At 41.8% G+C, this 18,910-nt stretch overlaps 1 protein-coding gene across 1 annotated transcript in view; it reads left to right on the top strand.

Annotated features, from left to right (window-relative positions):
- Window positions 1-3,714: 3,714 nt before the first annotated feature.
- HAPLN1 (hyaluronan and proteoglycan link protein 1) overlaps window positions 3,715-18,910 on the top strand; it is a 76,973-nt gene continuing 61,777 nt past the window's right edge. The window contains exon 1 of the mRNA XM_004009071.6: window positions 3,715-3,938. The gene's annotated coding sequence lies outside the window, so the exon portion shown is untranslated. The remainder of the gene's footprint in view (window positions 3,939-18,910) is intronic.

Genomic DNA, 18,910 nt, shown 5'->3' with positions numbered 1-18,910 from the left:
ATAGTGCAGCAATGGGGGCAGAGGCCCAGTCCCCAAGCCCCCAAGGAATATGCGTAATATGTCTGAGTTCTTCTTCAGGAACTAAGGCCTTCAGCAAGGCAGAACCTGCGAACTTGAGGGAGACCACCAGATTCCAGGAAGCAAAGCCCTGTCACCTCACCACCAACCAATCAGCAAAAAGTCACACACCTTGCAGAGCCTCACCCCAAATTTTGCCTATAAAAACTTCTCCCTGAAAACCATCAGGGACTTTGGGGGTTTTGAACATGAGCCGCCTATTCTCCTGGCTTGGCCCTGCAAGAAAACCTTCTCTGCTCCAAACCCCAGTATTTTTTGGCCTCACCACTCATGGGGCACACAAATTAGGATCTGGTAACATTTCCACAGGAATTATTGATGTTAATAATTAGAAAAAAATCTTCACACACAGTAGACTTTGGTAAGAGTTTCCTTGAAAAAACATTTGGATCTTCTAATATTTTTCTAGGCTTCCTGGTGGCTTAGTGGTAAAGAATCTGCTGGCAATGCAGGAGACACAGGTTCAATCCCTGGGTTGGGAAGATCCCCCGGAGGAAGAAATGGCAACCCACTCCAGTATTCTTACCTGGAGAATCCCATGGACAGAGGAGCCTGGTGGGCTACAGTCCATGGGGTCACAAAGAATCAGACACGTCCTAGCGACTAAACAACAACTTAACAGGTTTAAGTACTTGAAATTAAAAACACTGTACTGGGGATCTTTTAACAAGAGCTAGTTTGGGGTTGCACCCCACAGGCTTACAAGTCTTGTCCATGCCAAGTCTTGACCTAAACAAGAGTCAGCGCCAGAGATATCAGCAGTTTAATGGCTAGGGAGAGAGAATCTTACATGTTAGAAGGAAGATGCTGGAGCAACACCATGGGTGGCAGGCAGCAGGCAGCAGGCAGCACATGGCGATGGTCTTCACTCCAAGAGCAGGGGAGGGATGGGGAGGTCACTAGTTTTATAGGAGGAATTGAAATCAGGTTGGCTCATTAGTTACCAGGGAAACCAGCAGAGGCACATGCCCCTCCCTACCCCTTTAATAAGCTCTCCTGGTGGAGATATTCTGATCCAAAGATTAGAACAATCACTTGCTGGAGCTAGAGGCAAATTTGTAGGAGGATCTCTCAAGCGAGTAAGGTTTAAGTAAAGAAGGGTCTGGTCCAGCAGGGGATGTACAGAAAGCAGGAGAACAGCCATCTTAGTGACCACACTAGTAACTAGCCTATCAGAGAAGGTAGGAGCTAGGGATGGGGAAGGATTGATGAGATAACTCTGAAAGCTAGCTCAGATGGTAGGCTTTTACCTGGAACTGAAAAAAGACAAAATTCTAACTCACTGTGGAGTGACTAAATTGCATAATAGGTGGGGGTTTTTTGTAGCTAATAAGCAATTTCTGAAGAGAACGCATTATGTTCTCTTTTTTTTTTTTTTTGTTTTGTTTTTTGCATTATGTTCTCTTAATGCTGTGCTGGAATACCTGTATATGGCTGGAGACGACTGCAAAATAAAGAACAAGTGCCCGAGATGAACCCGAGATGAACCAGCTGATCTGACTTACTGCCCAGGCAACTCCCAGAAATTAGGTGTTTAAACTGAGGGAACAAGATCAGTATTCAAACATATTTATATGATTTCATAGCCGTACATTTGTTTTTAAGTCCAAATCCTTTATGGTCCTCAAAGTGCATACCATCCTGAACATTTACCAAAAAAAAAGCATAAAAACTCTTTTCACAGCTGAGAGGCAGAGATGTATCTTATTTTTACTGGCAGTTAATGTGGGACCTACAGCAGAACAGCTGTCTCGAATAGCCACGAAATCAATGATATAAAATTGCCAAGTCCTGAGCGGCCTGTTCCCGGTGAGGACAAAGAGAAAAATTGAAAAGGGGGCGCCCATGCCCAGGTTTTGAAATGACAGGAAAGGTGTTGAGTTGTCTGTTGGAGGATTCGTTTTTAAGTATTTCGTGGCGAATATAACTAGTCTTCCTTTATGAGACTTTGTGAGTGTTTCGTTTGGCTGCGGAATAAAATCTTTCCAAGAGGCACACATTAATTTACCCGAAGACCCGAATGGCGAGGGTGAACCTGGGGGCAGGAACCGGTGAAATACAGCGAGGGGGGAAAGCTGGAACGAAGCCTTATTATCTTCTTGTTAAGACCTCTTTCCCGCCTCTCTCGTAAGAGGAAGCAGCCAACCCGGCTTAGGGTTTATCTCCAAGACAATAGCGCCGCTCGCCGCCTACTGAGCTGCTGCGACGGCGCGCGATGCCCTCCTCGCGCCCTGTCCCCCCGCCGCACCAGCTGCACCGTCCCAGGAGTCGCCAGCTCCACTGGCGTCCCTGCCACTGGGCCCCGTGGCTCACCTGAGCCCTGTCCCACCGATGCCCCATCCCACTGGCTTATCTCCCTACAACTCCCCCGCCCCACCGATCCCTCTGCCCTTCTTTTGCACCCGTCGAGCGGCAACGGTCGAGAAGAGCCCGCAGCTCAGCCTGCGCCTCCTAAGCCCGCGGGCGAGAGAGGGGAGCGCAGCCGCGATCCCCGGGACGCCTCCGAGCGCCCAGCGCCCCGGGTGCCCTGGCACCCCAAGCTCTCAAGCGAAATGGCCTGCGTCTCGCCTCCTCCCTGGCTAGGGGCCTCTCGGGCTTGTTTGCTTGTCCTCATCCCCGGGCCAGCCCCGCTCCCTCCTCCCGGCGGCTGCAACAGCCGTTTGCTTCCTGCGGTGTGTTTCTTTTTTCCCCCCTCCTAGGCTCCATCAAAGGTGGCTCTGTTATTGAAATATGAAGCCGTTTCCTCTCCAAAACCCTTGGTTACTCAAGGCGGGAATCAATGGACCTATATACTGTCCCAGAAGTTATAAATAAATGTCTGTTTGTTCAGGAGGCGTTTTCCCGCGTGTCCTAGCATCTTCCCCAGTGGTTATTTTAGGGGTGCTTGCGCGCGCCCGCGCGCCTGTCTCCATGTGCGTGCGCGCGCGCGCTCTGTACCCATCTGGTTCCAATCCTGGTTATGGATCCATAAGCCAACTCCACCCATCCTGTCTGCCCCTCGCATTCTTCACTCTATAAATAAACCCAGGTTCTTTGAGCTTTGTCATCCAAGGATACAATAGCAGTTGTTTGTTAAAGGAGAATCAAACTCAGTATCAATACGGCGTCCAGTAAACAAGAAAGCATACTTCTGGCAGTGTGGGTGAAAGGGCACCTTAAATTTTGGAAGCTTTATCCGCTGTTGTCATAATTACCTGTCTACCTGATTACCCTGGATATACCTTGGGGAGAGGGAGACGGGAAAGCGAGGACCTCCCCTACTTTTGGATCTTCATTTTAAGCAGAGGCTAAGAAATAAAGTGAAAATTCACTGTCCTGGCTTGTCTGCATCACCCCGCTGCCCCAGGATCATTCCACAGCCCCTTGCCCCATCCCCTCTGGACAGACCCAGGAGGTGTGCAGCGGTGAGGGTTTGTGGTTGTAGCTCCCGCTCTGCCTGAACCCCTGAGCCGGTAACTCCGGAATCTGAGCAGAGGGAAAGTCATCTAAGAGGCTGCTGTTCCACAAGGTCTGGGCATAGAGCTGCCCCTCCCTTCCTCCCTGAAGTTTGCATGAAGCGCACGTTAGGCTGTAATTAGGGGATCTGGGAGGAGAACTTTCCTGGTGACGCTGCTTTGCTTTTCTTCTGCTCTTGGTGAGAAAGTGCCTCCTTCTTCCCAGGAGCAGGACCTCTGCCATCCAGCGCCACAAAGAGACATTCTGCGCGGCACACGCACACACACACACACACTCACACACGCACACACACTTGCCCAGAGACAAACTTAAGGTGAGGGGAAAGAGCGCTGGCTTCACTTGATCTCCAGGCTCCAACTTCAGCAGGACTTGAGAGCATCTGAACTTCTGGATTTTAGGACAAGGTAAAAATCCCCCCCCTTTTTTTTTAACTCTTTGGGTTAAGCCTTGATTCCTTTAAGATTTCAGAGAGCAATACATATCATAATATATGTATACATTAAAATAACTTTTCTTAATTTTGAGTTTGACATGGCATCTCAACTTTAAAAAAAAAAAAGGATTCATATTGTCAGATAAAATACTGTTCAGCAATAAACAAGCTCAGTCTAGACTGGGGCAAGGAGGAAGTCCAATATCCCAGATTTTGCTGATGCAACTATAAATCTGGTGGATGCACGGTTTCCAAGTGGCAGTTTTTCCATCTGTATTTCAACAAACATTTTTATAACACCTGGAAAAACGGATAGTATAGGCTGAAGGGAATGCTGAGGAATGGCAATGTCCATTCCAGATTTATGAGTGTTCTTTTAGAGACTATGTAAGTTTATGTGAAAAAGAAAGTTATTGTAATCACATAGGTAATACCTGTAAGAGTGACAGTCTTTGAGATGTTACTGATTTTGGTCCAGGGTTCTCAACTGAACTGTGAAATTAAGATCACAGAACTCTGATGCTTTTTGTATATAGAATGATGTTGGTGGACAATTTTAATACACTGAAAAAATTCCTTTTAAGTCATGGTTGGTAAGGTTACTTTTAAAAGTTGCTTAAATGAATGATTTGTGTGAGACTGTTTACCATCCTAAGTAAATCTGAACTCTCTGGGGTTGAAATGAAGTTGTTTTCTTCCATTGGCTATGACTGTTGTGTTCCAAAGAAGATGGTTTATTATTTTGAAAATAAGTTATTTTATTTTCATTTATCCCTGGAAAAATACACAAAGCGGCCAGTACTTTGGGAGTTTTTAGGATGGAAAGCGTTCCTGTACACGTTCCAGTGTGATGTCATAAAATCAAACATACTGGCTGGCTTCTTGGAAGCTAACGGTTCTTAAGAAATAAAGCCTGAGAATTAATTTCTACATGAAATGTAATATTTATTCATTACAAACGTAGTTTCTGGCAACCATTTCTATTTTATTATTTCAGTGCACTAAATTCGAGTCCTTTTATACACACTTCAGCGACTTCAATATTTTAATGGAATCATAAAATGGGAATACTGTGTTACCAAAAATACATCATAGTCGTTCTCTTTGGATAACTTTTAGTTTGATGTGTCTTCAGTTCAGTTCCATTATTTTTTTATGAATAAAGAAGTTTTTCTTTCATTCAATAAAATAGAAAGTATGCCAAAGGAGGTTGGGCATTTATTTAAACCTTAGTCTTCAGTCACTTTGGGGCAATCTGTTCTTGATAATTTAATTTTTAAGCTAAGAGAATGGCTATATGTTTTGGTAATCTCTTCACAAAACTGGTAACAGATTAAAAATGGAAAAACTAGATAAGAACTAATTTTGTTTAAACATAGCTTAATGAGCAAGAGAAAACCAACAACCTCCAGACCACTGGTCTCCAAAGAGAAAGTACCCAGAGGCCAGTATTCCAAAGGGGAGTGTTCAGTGGGCCTGGGCTTTCTATCAGAAACAAGCAAGAAGAGAACATGGTGTTCTTATAAAGTGAGCCATTTATTGTCAGCTAGACCCTGAATCTCAGAGGAATGACTGACGCTGTAATTTAGAAGAACTGAAGATACTTTCACAGAGAAGAATCAATTCATTATATCCCTAGTGGTTTCACTTCCTTTTCCTTCCTTTGGGAGCCGGTAACACATCCAGGATAAATACATTCGGCGAACGAAGATGCTTTATGAATAGATGGTCTACTAAACAGTCCTGCCTTTTAGCATCTTGGGTGTGGAATGTTGGTATTTTCTGAGTAGTTGAAGAAGTCTTTGACTCTTAAGGTAGCACAGCCCTCGGTCTTTGTAAAGATGAACAAGAGGCATATTCAGGAAATAACTCCCTTTTTTTGGAACACCCTAATACTGGTTTTCTTTTCATTTCCTTCTGCCCCATGTATGTTTTATTTTCCGGATTACATTTTAAAAATAATGGTATTCACAGCCAGTTAAAATTCCAGCGAAATGCAGAGCAAATTTGAAAACACTTTTGCATTGTCGTCTTCTGTTGCCTCTAGTTAATTTTCCGACCTCCTGTATTCATTATCAGTAACCATAGTACTTAGCCTATGATATTTAAATGTATTTAGTGTTAAGTAAAAGCAACAATATGTTGTTGGGGTAAAATGGAAAGGGATGGAAACTTGAATGTTCTTAGGATTTTAATAAATAGTGTTTAAGGAGGATTACAGGAAACAGCTGGTTAAACAAATATTAGGTGTAGAGTGGATGCTATGGTATAAATTAATAATGCAGCTCTTTATTTACACCATGAATGGGAGGGTCTGTGATGGTTCCATGCGGGAAGCATGGTCCCTGTATGCCACCTAGTGGACAAATTGAAGAACGCTTTCTCACCAGCCTCGGTAAAAAATCCTGAGTTCCATCCAGTTGACATTGAACACCAACTGCAGGCCAGACGTTGGGGTAGGTGCTCAGAGTAGAAAATACAGCAAGTGACTTTTGTATAATTTAAAAATCAAGGAATCACTTAACAGTTGATTAAACTCATGGTGGTTGCATTAAAAATTAGTTTACTGTTACTCTTTACTGAGTAACATCATCAACTTTCTGCCTCCTTGAGGATAACAGTAACTCACTTCTAATCACAAGAGTCAGACCTGACTAACAACTGAACAACAATAACTCATCTCTAATACAGGATTTGTCTTCTGCAGAGATGTCATGACCTAGCTTAAAAAAAGAGTGGGGAGAGTTTGAATCTTGAATGATTTTCCTAAATGGAAAATTTACCGTTACTAATTTTAAGTGGATAAATAATAATTAGCTTAAAAGCTTTAGCACACAGATACTAGCACATATTCTTTAGATTTTTTTTTCATTAAATATAAAAGGATAAGAGTAAAAGTTGCTTTGGGGTAGTGAGGTAAGTTTTACAAAATACTGCTCTCAGGGACTAATAATCGCATGTAGGACAACTTTATCTATACCTGTTATTCATATGTAGTTTTGAAGCAGGAACATTGTTTCTATTAAGTTGACGTGATAGATAAAAATCTTAAGAACAATTAGAATGAAAGCCACTGTTGGAAAGAAGCATCAAGATATCATAGGAGATTGATCCAACAGAATATTGCATTGAGACTTTTGAAAAACTTTGCTCCAGGAGATATATGAATTATTACTCCAAATGGCTCTTTGCAAGATATATGACTTAATGGCAACAGTGTTCAGCACATCAGCATTAATCAAGACAAGTTCTGAAATTCAGATTGGAAGGGAAAAAATGCCTCAGTTGGGGGAAACCATGATTAATTTGTTGCTTGCTGAGCTCTGGAGGTGTAATCCACAGATCAAGTTAGGCCTGCTGGTGTGGAATGGAAGTTTCCTGTTTAGGGGACTTTGGTTTTGTGTACAGCAGCGAGACCTACGCTGTGAAAGGAGAGCTGCTCATTAAGTCTGTCTTCATTAATGCCACAGAATTATAGCCTGACTTGATTGGAGGTAATGGCTGGAATCAACATCAACAATCATGTAAAATAAAGCATATTATCTTAATTTTTATGTCCAGTGAGTTATTATCCACCAGAAACATAGCATTCTGTTAACAATTTCATCTGATCATCCTTGTGATTTAGCATGAATCGTAGACTCACTCTAGTGAGAGAATGCCTAAAAAGTCAGAGGTCCTCAAAGTGGAAATTTAGCCATGGATTGGAAAACTGCTACAAGAGGTTTTAATGATTTCAGGTGACCTGATACTAGATAAGAACAACCTACAAGAGAGGATCAGCCAAGCTTTCTGAAATGTGCTACTGCTACTACGTTCTTGGCTGAATTGCAGTGGTTCCACATAATGGCTTTTTCCAGTAATGGAGACCTGAAGCGGGGCTTGCTGGGCCTGAAAAGTTCTTAACTATGTTCAGACTAAAACCAGGATTTGTTTAAAATAGCAAATGTTGCCCAAATATTTTGAGCTTCTATTAATTGTTTTATAGCTTGATAGGGGAGTGATATCTGAGATGGAGGTATTGCTAGAGGGCCAGGAGGCTATTTGTAAAGTAAAGCAAAACAAAAACAAACAAAACAAAGTCAGAATTTTCCAAATAACTTAGAAAAATTACTAGGTCCCAGTCTTGCAAGGGCAACAGAAATTTCCCATTTTGTTCAATCTAGCTTAACCCAAAGAGAACAAAATTGACTTGATTTGTTCCTATACTCCAGTCACTATAGTCCAGTTGCATTTACTGTATCACATAAAATCCAATTAAGCTAATAACATTCAAGTGTTTGTCTGGTAAATCTGGATTTTCCTCAATTTTTCACAAAGTTTTATGCAGTTTAGTCTCTACCTACTTGATGTGAACTTTCCTCATTTTCGACTAAATTGCTTGGAATTTGGGGATCACCCCCAATCACTCACTCATGCATTCATTTGTTCATTCAACAAAAATTTATTGAACACTTGCTATTTGCCAGGCACCATGCTAGCACCACATGCTAGCCTCTTCACTCTATCTATACCAGGAAAACTGATACTAAAAAAAATCAAAAAGTCCACACTGAGGATAATGAATGGAAAGCATTGCAAGATCCTGATGTATATTATAAGCAGAAGCAACCAAAATGTCCTTGCCTCATAGTTTTCAGATTAGGGGAATTTTGAGCAGGCATCTTTAAAATCATTTTCCCTTGTTTGCCATCTCCCAGCTGAGTAAGAGCCTTGTTTCTTGGTTGTGTGGGCACAGATGGGCCTGAGAAGGCAGCTCTGACACTCCAGAACCCCAGGAGAGTAAGGGTTCCAGTAAATTGTCCCTTTGGATGGGCAGGAAAAGCAAAAGTCCATTTGCACACAGTTGCTGTCCACCAGTTTGGAACGAAAATTCAACATGAACACAGAATGATTTAGTGCTTACCATTTGCACCAGGCTCAATGCTAGGTGCTACAGAGTCATTGGCTCAAGGAGTTCACAAGCTGGTGGAGAAGACACACCTCGTGAATCACAAGTAAAATGTGCCAAGTAGGTGAAGTTGGCCTTCCTAGTCTCCTAGGTCTCTTTCCTTGGCACTTATCCTACCTTTCCACCCAGCCTCTACCTCCTAAACGCAGACCCTTGCTCTCTGCCCCCCCCCCACCCCCAGGGAATCTGATACTCCTCTGTTTATTGATTTCTTGACTGACTGATTACACCCAAGTGTGAATGAGTTTCACTCATGCATTTACATTTCAAGCCTTTTATCTCTGTAAAGTAAATGTTTTGTTTTCTGTGGAAAGAATTTCAAGCATCTGGGGGCCTTCCCATCCTTACACCACAGTGTGTAATTAAGCTGATTTAGGCCTCCATGGTCTTCAATCTCTGTTATCCCCATTCCATATGTGAGGCCAGAAAGATTCCCTCAAGGCCTGTTTCTAGAAACACACAGGATCTTGGGTCCAGTTAACCCCTAGCCTGATCAACCTGTCCTTCCCCCCTCCCCTCAGTGCCTTGCCCGGACACAAACTCCCCTCCTCCATTGCAAAGGACATCATGACCCCTCCTTTTGAACCTTCCTGTTCTCTTTCCTTGAGTCCTCTTAGCCCTTTACTACCATGCTTGGGTGGCTGCCTCTGGACAGGTAAAACACTTATAGCTTCTCATGTTCTTCTGTTTGAGCCCTTATGTCTCCCCAAATACAGCGACATAGCAGTGAGAATCCCCACATATGTGGTCCAGAACTCCTCTGAGTCACGGTACTGAAGGAGGAACACAGGGATAGGCTATAAGACAAGGACAGGTATTAGCCATCACGTTGACAAAATGGATCAAAGCCAGCATCTTTCTAAAATGTGTGCTGAGATACTTTCCAATGGGTTTTGAGAAATTTCAACATCGATGCTGATTATAGATTCTGGAAAACTAACCGGAAATAAAACTGAAAATTTGCCTTGGCTTTTTAAAAGTAACACCGATCAGAATCATTTGTTTAAATATTTCCCATTTGATAGTTGATATAGGGCATAAGGGTAGTCATGTTATTAGTTGTTTCAGATTTATTTCTGTTTTTCTTAATTGTACTCCTTTGATTATGCCACCTCTGATGCTCCTGTGAGATTGCTAGGACCAATGACCCTGATTGAAAGACTTTGCTTCCTTCCCCTTCTTCCCTGCAGTCTAGAGGAATGTGATCTTTGACCTGCATTATTCACCTCGCTGCAGGATATGAATGCCTAAGGTTCCATGTTGTTGTTGTTATGCTGTTGTTGTTCACTCGCTGAGTTGTGTCTGACTCTTTGCAACCCCGTGGACTGCAGCAAGCCAATGGCCTGCAGCATGCCAGGCTTCCCTGTCATTCACTATCTCTCGGAGTTTGCTCAAACTCATGTCCATTGAGTCAGTGATGCCATTCACCCATCTCATCCTCTGTCACCTCCTTCTCCTCCCGCCCTCAATCGTTTCCAGCATCAGGGTCTTTTCCAATGAGTCAGTTTTTCTCATCAGGCGGCCAGAGTATTGGAGCTTCAGCTTCAGCATCAGTCCTTCCGTTGAATATTCAGGGTTGGTTTCCTTTAGGATTGTCTGGTTTGATCTCCTTACAGCTCAAGGGACTCTCAAGAGTCTTCTGCAGAACATTCAGTGGGCACCCTATAAATGCTTCCAGTTGTTTCCAGCAGTGCCTAGCACTATGCTGAATGGGAAGCTTGAGGAAGGGGTTTCCCTGCCTTCTCTTCCAAGTGTCTGTATTTCAGACATCTGAACACCTCCCAACCCCAGGCTATTCTCTGACTCTGCCTGTGTTTCCTTATCAGTCTTATTCTTCTCTTTTAATGCCATTAAAATCATAAACTCTTCTCAGATTTAAAAATATACTTATTGGTATAAAATAATGTAAATAAAATTAATTGATAATTTTAATAAATTTCTAAATTTAAGGCAATTGAGGCTGGAGGAAGGAAATGAGTTTAGAAAGGACTTGGAACAGTAGACACACGATCTAGTAAGGATACTCTGATTGGATGGGGGACAGAAGTTGAGGATTGTGTGAATGTCTGAAGGGCAGAGGAGAACAGGAAGAGCACTGCAATTGACTAAGACTGGGAATAAACGAAGAATAAGATTTTCTGGGAGTAAACCATGAGTCTAATTTAGGAAGTACTCATGGGACAGCCAGGAACTCATATCAGTTAAATGTACATACTTAGGCACAGCGGAGAAGTCATGGCTGGAATAGATATTTGGAAGTCTTGAGTATTAAAATGGTAGCTGAAAATCACACAGAAGAGAAAGGAGATCATTCCAGGGAGGAACAAAGGGAGAAACAATTGATGAAGGACCAAAACTCGGGAGGAAATGGTACTTTTGTTTTATCAATGATATATGGCTACTGAGACGATTTACATCAGTGTCTTATTAATCCTTATACTCACAGTCTAAGTCAGTCCCCTGCACACAGAAGGTGCCAGGCATGTTTGTTGATTAAATGAAATTAAAATGGCCTTTCCGAGCCTTCATGCTCTAATGACAGATTTTCATAATGATAACCCTGAATGTGGGTAAGACCTCAAAATGTCTGAATTGCAGTTATTTATTCAATTTTGTCCAAAACTGAGCTAGCTTTAAATATATGTTGTCGTATTTTGTTGTTTGAAAATCAGTAATCAATGTGTGGTGTAGATAGTAATTCACCAGAGTACTTGATTAACCCTAGCCCATGTTGTTTAGCTTAACATATAAATGAGTTCACCGCAGAATGCAGCCTAGTTCAAGTCCATTTATGATTCTTTTCCTTGGTCCTGAAGACCTCTAAATGGTAGGTCAGACTTGGAGCCTAAAATCCTGGATTCCTCCGCAGCTTGCTTTCCCCCCACCCCTCAATTCTTCTCCCTCCCATTGCTCCCTACTTGGGTTGCCACATAAAATATATTGAAGAATTGACTAATTTTTAGTCTACGTATTCCCCAAATATTGTATGGTACCACACTTATATTAAAGAGATTACTTGCTGTTTAGCTGAAGTTCAAATTTATCCAGGTATCCTGTACTACCCACTGGCTAAATCAGATAACTGCACCTACCTCCCTTTGTGTTGCTGTAGCTAGAATATGGCAAACAAGAGTTTCTTCATGAGATTTCTGAATGCTTTCTTCCCAAAGGCCAACGAATGAAGTTACTAAGTGTATGTTCACTAGTGAGATAAATGTATTAAAAAGATACTGTAAGTAAAATTGTCTAAGTACAATATACCAATCAAAATGCAAACTTATAAGACATTTATAGTTAGTGTATGATATACCGTGTGCGCTTAGCCGCTCAGTCGTGTCCAACTCCTTGTGACCCCATGGTCTGTAACCTGCCAGACTCCTCTGTCCATAGGCATTCTCCAGGCAAGAATCCTGGAGTGGGTTACCACGGCCTCCTCCAGGGGATCGTCGGAGACCCAGGGATCAAACCCAGGTCTCCTGCCTTGCAGGTGGATTCTTTACCATCTGAGCCATCAGGGAGGCCCTATGTATAGCTATCTTAAGAATGCCCATAAATGCAGATCAGTGGTCACGTGTTTTGTTGTCAAGTCACTAGGTTGCATCTGACCCTCTCATGACTCCGTGGACTTTTGTAGCCCACCAGGCTTGCTCATGGGATTTCCCAGACAAGAATGCTGGAGTGGGTTTCCATTTCCTTCTCCAGGGGATCTTTGCCCCTCAGGAACCCACATCTTCTGCATTACAGGTGGCCTTTTTAGACACGGAGCCACCAGGGAATAGGGACATCATGTGTCTTAACCTGCTTAAAATATTTAAAAATAATGTATATATTTCATAATCAAACTTTTTAATTTTCACATCTTCCTATTGGCAATAATGATAAAACAAATAATTACTTTAAAATTAAAAGGCATACATTTAGAAAAATTTATATAATGTAGTGGCACTAGCGGTAAAGAACTCGCCTGCCAAGGCAAGAGACATGAGAGACCTGGGTAGAGAAGACTCCCTGGAGGAGGCCTCGGAAACCCACTCCAGGATTCTTGCCTGGAGAATCCCATGGACAGAGGAGCCCGGCGGGTTACAGTCCGTAGTGTTACACAGAGCCGGACACGACTGCAGCGGCTTAGCATGCATGCACTTGTAATGTCCAATGACTGTAAACTCTTAAATGTTCTAACTGCCGAATATCTGACAGGAATCTTTGCCTTTGTTAATTACATCATCATGTAGTTGTGCTGCCACCTTGTGGCGTTTTGAGGAATGACCCAACTGAACTCAGTCCATTGATACGTTACACCAGATTGACAAAGCGGTCAGTGTTAAAATTGTTTCTCACATGAGTAATATTTTTCATTTCACTCACAAATACCACATATTTTAATACCAAGGAAAGGCCCTCAAGCAAATATTTTCTAGGAATTTAATGTATTATCTGCAGATTAGTATATCACTTGAGATAATCACTAAATTATAAGTCAATTAGTACTATACTGACTTAGGTATTATGGGTGAGTATAGGTTGCATCTGCCCAAATGTTTGATCGACGTGATCTTTAAACCTGAATTTCCTTGAACTCAACATGTTGAAAATTAAACTAATTATCTCCCTTCTTCCATGCCTGTTCCATGTCATCTCTATATAAATACCAAGACATTTAATTTATTATACAAACAAGGACACTTTTGAAAGTGAAACGGGGTGAAACTTAGCAATTACTCCAGCAAAACAGGTATAAACCAAGACTGTCTCAAGAAAATCGGTCTTCTTATACATAAATTAATAATCATCAAATCCAAGTCACCCAAAATAGGAAGTTTGGAGTCCCAGACTCTGCTTCATCACATTGTCCCGGAGCCTCCATCGCACACTTCTACGTTCCTTCTACCTGCTTGTTGCCTTTCGTCTTCACTTTCCTCTCCACTGTCCACCACACTTGCCAACGTTCTCATTAGCCTTGTCCTGTTGTCTGCAGAGGGGCCCACCAGGCCCAGATCCTTTTTCAGGATGTATCTAACAGTCGACTTCCTCTGCAACTGCTCCAAACTGCTGGGAACTGCTGGGCAAACTCATATCACCCTGTAGAATGCAGCCAACTTCATGGTATCGGACTTCAGCTGGATCATTAATGCTATGTGGCTGTTCTACCATATTGCTTGAAAGTTTTTGCTTTTTCCCTACAGCAGATATCCAAGCCCCCCTAATTTGCACTAAAAAGAGAAACCATCTCTAAAGAACCATCTCCCTGTCTTGCCACCAAAACAATCTCCTGACTTTTCCCTTCTGTTAGGAAAAAACGGGAAAGGCTCTCTCTCCCTAGCTTCTAAGCATCTCAGGCAGACCTTGCCCCTTGAGCTCTAGATCCTGAGTCCTCCAGTCTTCAGACGTTTGCTGTCGTGCATGCTGCGTGCTAAGTCTCTGCAGTCCTATGCAACTCTTTGAAACGCTATGGGCTGTAGCCCACCAGGCTTCTCTGTTCATGGGATTCTCCAGGCAAGAATACTGGAGTGGGTTGTCATGCCCTCCTCCAGGGGATCTTCCCAACCCAGGGACTGAACCTGGGTCTCCTGCAATGGCAGGTGGGTGTTTTTTTTGGTGTGTGTGTGTGTTTTTGTTTTTTTTTTTTACCATTAGCACCACCTGGGAAGCCCCCATATTTGCTATTAATTAGGCTTTTTTTTTTTTTAAGATTCCCTGGAGGAGGACATGGCAACCCACTCCAGTATTCTTGCCTGGAGAATCTCATGGACAGAAGAGCCTGGCAGTCCTTCCAGTTGCAAAAAGTTGGACATGACTGAAGCAACTTAGGATGCATGCAGGCTTTTTTTTTTTTTTTTTTCCTCTTGTATCTTTCAGCCTCTCCCACTTTGGTTATATCTTCCTATTGGCATTTGATCATGGTCAAATCCTTTTGTCCTAAACTTAGAAAACATGCCCTAGTCTCACATGCAACCTATCTACCCATCTTTCTCCTCCTCAGAGCCTGACTTCACAAACTCCCTGTGCTCATTGTCCACCCCTTCAACCCGTGCACTCCTCAGCCCACCACAACCTGCTTTCTCCCTTCACCCTCACCAGGGTCACCAACGATTTGCTTGTTTGCGGTGTGTCTTCTTAGTCGCATTTCATTCTGATGACCATGTCCCCCTCCCCTCCCCGTGATCTCTACCCTTAGTTTGTAACGGTGCACTCGCCCGGTTACCACAGACTTCTTTTCTGACTCCATCTCAGTCTGTTCCAGGCTTCCGAGAGCCCACCTGCTTCCTGGCAGCTCTGTGCTCTGACAGCTTCAGCCCGAGGCGCCCCACCCTGACCTCCAGCTCCTCCCTGTGCCCTTTCATCTACTCCTCCGTGTGACGCCACTGTCACCTGTGTGCAGATGACATCCAGAGCTGTATATTTGGCCCAGAATTTTCTCCTGAGTGTCCAGACCACAACCATCTCACAGCTAGGAAGTCAGCCTGCCATCTCAACTGCACTAATCTGAAGTCAACTCTTTTTCTCCTAAATTTGAACTTCCCTCAGTTTTATCTAGTTTAGTAAATGGCACCATGTTGTCTTCTTTCCGTTTTCAAAAACAGAAACGTGGAATCATCATGTAGGCTCTAGCCCACAAAAATCTCTTGGATATATACACCCTTCTTTAACAGCCTCCATTGGAGTTCCATGTTGTTCACACGTTAAAAGTTTGCTCACCTTTGGAGCAGAGGGAATACCTGTTTTCAGACATCCGTCCATTTTCATCTCTTCATTATTATCAATGTGACTTGAAAATGTTGCTCTGTTGTCTGTGTTCTGGGTTGCGAAAATCATTTGAAAAAGAATTCTTACATTGGAAAACAATTTAAAATTTTTTAAATATTGTATGAGACAGTCAAAAAAAAAGGTAAAAAGTCATAATCTGAAAAGTAAAGGTGGAAAGTTTCCCAAATAAATAGAGAAAGTTTTTATTTCCTTTTCCATTTGGTGGGCAGTTTGCGAGATAGTACCCAGAGTTGGTTTAAAAAATATTTCCTTTAACTATGTTTATTTAAAATAAGCATTTGAGGGGAGTTACCAAGGCAGCTCTTTTCCTCAAAAGTAACCTGTTCCTCTTTGGAATAGCACATGTAGGGCCATGTTAGTACCCAGGATTTTTACTGAGTAAATCCTGATGGTGACTTTGTATTGAAAGATCTTTAAGTGAGATTGAGGCCTGTGTAGGTAATAAAATATTATCACAGTCTTCAAAAGTAATTTAATTTTGCATGTTCTCTTTCATGGCAGAGAACAGCACTGGTTTTGTTATTTTTTAAATGAATAGATGATTTTTTGATAGATGTTTAATAGTTCTCCCCTCTCTGCTGATACCTGGACAGAAACCATTCTTTATATATTTGATGGACTGTTTTCAGAAGAATCTTATCAACAGCAAGTGCACAACAGTTATCCAGAATGATACATTTAGGACGGAATAGTTTTAAATACTAGGTGTCAGTCTGAAAAATAGCAGAGGACACTGGATTTGGAAAGCAAGGTCTGGAATTGCTTGTCAGATTCTGAGTCTATGAAGAATAAATGTTTTGACTTTGGATTCCAAAACTCCCATTTATAATTTTAAAAATACACTTGAAATAAAATGATTATAAACTAAAAAATAAAATAAAATAAAAGTCTCCATTGGTGGTGGTGGTGGTGATTTAGTCACTAAGTCGTCCAACTCTTGGGACCCCATGGACTGTAGCCCGCCAGGCTCCTCTGTCCATGGGATTTTCCAGGAAAGAATACTGGAGTGTATTGCCATTTCCTTCTCCAGGGGATCTTCCTGACCCAGGAATCGAACGTGGGTCTCCTGCATTGCAGGCAGACTCTTTACTGACTGAGCTATGAAGGAAGCCCACTAAAATCTCCATTAGTACAAGTCTTATCCCTCAATGCCATCCTCTCTCCTTATATTCCTATAAACCTTACCCACTGGTCTCTGCATCTCTAGTCTTGCTGCTTTCTAATGCATTCTCCCACCTTAAGGCTAGAGTCATCTTTGTCAAGTGTAAACAGAAAAAACTTGCCTGCTTACATCTCCTCAATCACTTTCTATTACTGTGAAAATTAAGTCCAAGTTATTTAATATGATTGGCAAGGTCTTCAGTGACCAGCTCTAGTTTCCCTTACCAGCCTCTTCTCTCGTCTAGCAGTGAATCCAGCACCCCAGTTGACAGGATCAAATGACCAGAAAAATGAAGACAGCAGAAATGGGTCAGTAGCTCTAAATATTAGAGTTATCAGATGCAGGTTTTATGTTTATTTTAAGAAATTGGGTCCGAAGAATTTTAGCAAAGAACTGGAAACTACCAAAAATGATTCAAATAGAAACTCTAGAACTGAGAAAATGTAATAACCAAAATTAAGAACTCAATACATGAGTTTACAAAAAGTTTAGACACACTGAGGAGATAATAAACCGGAAAGGAGTTCTGAAAAAATTACCAGATGGAGACGTTGTAGAAAAAGGATGAAAGATCCTGGAGGGAAGAAAAGTGTAAAACATATGTGGGGTATAGACTGGTGTCCCAGCAGGAGGTCAGCAAATAGGGCAGAAACAATCTTTTCCAAAGAATAGCTTGTGACTATCCCTGTCAGGGATTCAATATTCAAGGAGCACTACAAAGCCCAACAGGATAAAAACCAGAAAATAAAGAAATTTAAAAAACTCACAGCCAGGCATGGTACAGAAAAACTGCTGACAGAAACAAAGAGAATATTAAAAGCTTCCAGAAACAAAAGACTTTAGATGGACTAACAAGCAGCAAAATTAGCTGGTTGGAAATTTTGCTTCTCTTTTCACTGTAGGAAAATCCCCAAAATCAGTGGTTTGGCTTGAACATATTCTGGGTGGATCTCATGCTCAGCCTACTTTCTCTGAGAGCAAAGTCTTCAAGCCTAGAGAGTTAGCACCTGGTGACTGTTCCTGCAGTCTGTGTTCAGATGCTATATAGTCCTGTTGCTATCTAAGAAAATTCTGGAAGCAATTTGGAAGGCTCCTATCTATCTTTATCACTATATATTAATTTAGATTACAAAGAAGAAATAAATATGAGAAGTTGATGATTTAAACCATATATATATATATATATATACACAGCAAAGTGATTGGTTATACACATACACATTCTTTTTTATATTCTTTTCCTTTGTGGTTTATCACACGATATTGAATATAGTTCCATGCACTGTATAGTAGGACCTCGTTGTTTATCCGTCCTATGTATAACATATAATAGTTTGCATCTGCTAAACCCAAACTCCTGGTCCTTCCCTCCCCCACCCGCCTTCCCCCTTGGCAACCAAAAGTCTGTTCTCTGTGTCTGTGAGCCTGTGTCTGCCTTGTAGATAAGTTCATTTTTGTTATATTTTAGATGCTGCAAATTAGTGATATCATATGGTATTTATCTTTCTCTTTCTGACTCACTCCGCTTAGTATGATAACCTCCAGGTCGGTCCACATGGCTTCAAACGGCCTGATTTCATTCTTGTTGATGTATGTCAGGTATTTTACAACCTCATACCTATTTGTTTAAGGCGCTGAAAGACAGGTCTTGACAGCCAAAGTAAGTACAGATGTATCACAAAGATTCTGATTAGTTAAAAGCTCCAGAATAGTTCTCTTCTCTTCTCAGATATTCATGGAGTTCTATCTACTCCTCTAACTCTTTGCTTGGGCCCTCCTTTCAGGCAGGAATCCTGTACCACATTCTCCTTCCCACCTGAATTATGACACCCACTATAATCCTTAATATAAGGACTCCTCTAGGCAATCTGACATCGTACTGCTAGCTAGAACTCGTCACTTTTCTCTCAATTCTTCCTTAGTTTTTTATTTGCATCATTACTTACATACTTTTCTATTTCTTATACTGTATTTAATTGTTGAAATGTCTTTCTTCTTAGTAGATTGTTTATCCATCTGATGTCCTAAAGGGTTCTGACCCGAAAGGTTAGATTGGGAATCAGAG

Source organism: Ovis aries, chromosome 5 (assembly GCF_016772045.2).
Source record: "Ovis aries strain OAR_USU_Benz2616 breed Rambouillet chromosome 5, ARS-UI_Ramb_v3.0, whole genome shotgun sequence".
Classification (NCBI taxonomy): Eukaryota; Metazoa; Chordata; class Mammalia; order Artiodactyla; family Bovidae; genus Ovis; species Ovis aries.
The sequence above is the reverse complement of the archived record's forward strand: the minus strand, read 5'-3'. Positions and strand labels throughout refer to the sequence as shown.